Source organism: Octopus bimaculoides, chromosome 5, assembly GCF_046866305.1.
Source record: "Octopus bimaculoides isolate indiv1 chromosome 5, ASM4686630v1, whole genome shotgun sequence".
NCBI lineage: Eukaryota > Metazoa > Mollusca > Cephalopoda > Octopoda > Octopodidae > Octopus > Octopus bimaculoides.
In genome coordinates, this window is record NC_142932.1 from 14,954,169 (window position 1) to 14,959,168 (window position 5,000).

Sequence of the window (5,000 nt, forward strand, 5' to 3'; positions counted from 1 at the left end):
TCTTCTTCTTCTTCTTCTTCTTCCCCTCCTCTCCGTTTTCTTCTCTTTTTCCTCCTTTCCTCCCCCTCCTCCTCCTCATTTCATCCTTTCATTTATTTCTTCTTCTTCTTCTTCTTCTTCTTCTTCTTCTTCTTCATCGTCGTCGTCGTCTTCTTTGTTCGGTTATCTTCGTCTTCTTCTTTCTCTTCTTTTGCAACTCCTTCTTCCCGCCCCCTTCTTTCTCCATCCTCAGTTCCTTCTATTTCATCATCTTCTCCTCCTCCTTCCCCTACTCCTCCTATTTTCTTCTTCAACACCTTCCTTCTCTTCTTCTTCTCCTCTTAACCATATTTCTACTGAATATCAGAATATTCGAGAAGAAAAAAATCACTTACCTTGCGATACCAATCTATTTTTGACATTATCTATAATGGCTGGCTTTCTACCAAACATCATTATAAATGAGAAAAGAAACTGATTCAATTAAACCATTCACTATCCATCGAACCCCTGCCCACACAGTGCTATTTTAAGGATCAGCCCGAAACAGCAACATTGCCCTACTACCCTTATTACACTCCGACCATTTACCCCGCCTTTTTATTTCTTTTTTGCTGATCAGCAGAAGGATGTTTCTTTGGCTAAGAAACTCTTTTCGTTTTCCGACAATACGTTTCGAGTTCAGTGACACTGCGCGGCAACTGGGACAAGAGTCTTTTATAATATCTCTGAGCCGATCAATACATCATGAGTGAATTTAGTAGGTAGGCCTATTTTTTAAAGTGTTCATTGCATTGCTCGTGTGTATATTTATCGTAGGATTGGTGGCTTTCGAAGCTTTCGCTTTCATCTTTGATAAGCGGCATTTTTACCCTTCTTTTCTTCATATATTTAATAATATACCTATTAAGGTAGAAGTCTTGCTAACCGCTTCATTATTACTGTTTTTTACAGCAATAATGCTTTCATATATATATATATATATATATATATATATATATATATATAAACAAATAGTAAATGAGTATATGCATATATACGTACAGGTATGTGCATACCGACATCCACCTGTATGTATAGGTGCATATCTGGGTACAGGACATTGCAAACAAAACAGAGACGAGAAAACACACAAGCCACATAGAGAACATTCTACTTCATCAGCTACCTCCGTTTTAACACCGGCGTTTCGAAGAGCTAGGCATATATATATATATATGTATATATATGTATATATATGTGTGTGTGTATGTATATATATATGTATGTATATATATATATATATATATATATATATATATATATATATATATATATATATATATATATACATATATACATATATATATATATATACATATATATATATATATATATATATATATATATATATATATATATATATATATATATACATATATATATATACATATATATATATATATATATATATATATATATATATATATATATATATATATATATATATATATATATATATATATATATATATATATATATATATATATATATATACATATATATATACATATATATATACATACATACACACACGCTCACAGACACATATATATATCGTTTGGACCTGTTCACTTAAAAAGTAACATTGACCCAAACAAGATTTGAAGTCAGAATGTAGAATGACAAACATAATAACGTTTCTTAGAATTTACCGATTCTGATATCTGTCCGGTCTCGAATTCTACGGATCTTATCCAAAGACAATGTGACAAAACGTTGAAATGGAGATGACGACATGCAGTTGGTCGGTGGGATAGATGCAAACATTTAGTATATTTCCATAGTAATATATGAAATAACTCCTCCATTATGTTCACTTATAGTATATATTTACCACATGGAAGCAGAGAGATTTTGGAGCATGGAAATGACAATTGCGAAGATATGACATCTGTCGGTGGACTGTAAATCGGTGTTATTAACTCGAAATACAGTGTGTCATGACTTCAGAGCAAAATTAATAATAGAGTTGATTAGACGGTGTGTTGTTCACTAGATTTTCACCATTGTTCATCTTCAGCTAATACAAAATCATTTCAGTGAATAATGAAGACGGAGAGGGAGTGAGAGAGGGGTGGGTGGGGGAGATAAAAATGTTAGATAAATCATGTGACATCATTACACACTTTACAAAGACACTTCAATATCTAACGAAACGTTGTCTTTACTTCATTAATGATTATTATAATCACCGGCTTTGCTGCTATTAATCTAAAATCATAATATCTAAAATACAGCGTGGGTCCCATTAAAAATAGTCGGTTCCCTCGACTTCTGTCCAACATCGCCTGCAGCAATTAATTCATTTAATCTGACTCTACTTCATTAGTTCCTCCAGCATCTAAGTCGTTGAAATCTAGCTTCACTCAAACATTTCCTCCAACATCTAACTCATGCAAGCTAAGACTCATTAAAACTAAACTCCAGCTCAACTCCAACATCTAACCTTGTGGTTCTCAACCATTTTTTTTTTTTTTTTGTCTATGGACCTCTTTTATTCTTACTTTACTAAACTGGACCTTCATTGCTGTTTGATATGTATAAAAACATCTTAACAATATTCTTATAAATAATTATTAGGAACTGTATAAAAAAAAATTAAAATATTTTGCGTATTGTAGAAGTATAACCAATTTATTGCAATTAATTTTAAAAACAAAATATTATATGGGCCCCCAAGGGCCATGTGGACCCCGGTTAAGAACCACTGATCTAACCCATCCAAGCTTAACTCCAACATTCCCTTTCTAGTATCTAACTCTCACTCAACCGCAACTCCAGCTTTCCGTAAATACTCAACATTGACATCCCCTCCAACATCGAACTCATTCAAACTCAACTCAAGCACTCCCTCCAATACCTAACTCACTCCAAAAAATCAACATTAACCCTTTGCCTGTCCAAAGCATTTTCGTATATTTGCCTTAAACGTCCCCTTATTTTATACGTTCTGAGTAATATAAAGCTTGCCTTTCATAGGTCCTGAGTTACTGTGATGGCTTAAAAAAAAAATTGGAAATGCGCATCATATATGATGCGTGAACGCCAAGGTAATATGCCCTGTGTGTCAAATACGAAACACACGATAGACAGAGGGTTAACATCTAACATACGCAACCTCTGCTTCTACATGTTACTCACTCTAATTCCATTCCGGCATTATTATTCCCAGCATCTAACTCACTATATTTCTACACCAATATCTAATTCTATCACGTATTCATTATCAAAACATCGACATTTGATCTGATGTCAATTTTTTCTTTGATATAAAAGAATATAAAATATCTTCCCGTTGATAAAACAATTTCACTGGACAGAATTGGCACTTTCCTACACGTTTTTATTTTAAATATTTTTTGCTTGTTTGTTGTTGTTGCTTTTTTTCCCTTTTCCCGACATGTTTTAAGTAACTTCAAAGAATAACAATGTTATGTGGAGATGGCTGTTAACATATGATCTCTTGAAATGGCGATTCTGTTTTATCTTAGCATTACACTGTCTCTTGATAGGTGTTATGCATCTGTTTAGTTTCGGTATGTATATCAATGCAAACGCATCTTTGTGTATATGTGTGTGTGTGTGTTTGTGTTTATGTTCTCTCTCTCTCTCTCTCTCTCTCTCTCTCTCTCTCTCTCTCTCTCTCTCATACAATAACTGATAAACGTTTAGACAAATATATATGCATAAATACATACAAATACATGAAGCATATAAATTCATAAATACATACAATAAATTGAACCATATTAAAATTCATAAGGTAAATTCAGGTGACGAGGGAGAATGTGAACGATGACGTTTCAGACATATGCCTTTCATCGAAAAACAGATATTTGTCACAGAATGTACCGAATTTACTCGTGTATAAGTCGCACTATTTTATATTTGAAAAAAACGTGGGTGCGCCTTATACATGAGGCGAAGCTAAAACTAAGGAGGAGAAAAATTTTGTACTGAGACTTATCATTAAATTAAAGGTGCGAATTACACATGCGAATTACACATGCGAATTACACATGCGAATTACACATGAGTAAATGCAATAAATGAATGCTAACAAAAAATCAAATTCAAGAACTTCGAGATTACTTTTACTTGTCTAGACGAGACCCATAATCTTATGTCAGAGGCTCAATAAATTATTTTTGTTCAATATTATTCACAGAGATTTTATTCAAGAAGATTTGATTGATTAAGTTGAAGAATTTATCTCAAAAACACTTCAAAAATGTCACACGAGTCTATATTGTTAAAATATTTAATCCAAGATAGATTTGCCAGTATGAGCTGTCCCTAATATGGTAAACTACATTGCGGTTTTAATTAATTTGCAGAAGCTATTAGTCATCTTATTAGAGGTTTGTTTCCTTTCACAATTACAATACATCAGTAAGTACACTGTGCAAAACTAGGTTTTAAAGATTTCGATGATTTGGTAAGAATTGTTATGAAAAAGATTGCCAGTTTGAAAAGCTGTCAGGATTCTTCAGAAACGAGAATGTAACTTACTTAAGAAGAATCAATTTACAATGACTTCCTAACGTGCAATAATATACGAACGATAACTGTATCGTGGCCATGGTTGGCAGATAAATTCGTTAAATTTTTCTCTACTTGGCTCTAAGTCGTCGTATGTCTGAAAAGAGACAAAATTTATTCAGATTTCAAAAACGATAATCAAAAGTTGTAGAAGAAGACAAGAGCTACAAAAACAACCCCAATAAAAATATTTTTCATGTTAATTCAGATAACATTGGAAAGGATTAAAATTACTGCAAAACACACACACACACACACAAGAAAAGAATTTACCTGAAACCCAATATTTCAACGCTTTGTTAAGCGTTTAAAGTGAATTCAGAAATTTTTAGATGAGAAAGCACGAAGTATGATTTTTTTACAGCTATATGATTTTATTCGGATTGCTTAAGTTATCGTTTTTTTCATAGATTTTTCATTGAATCTGAATTAATATA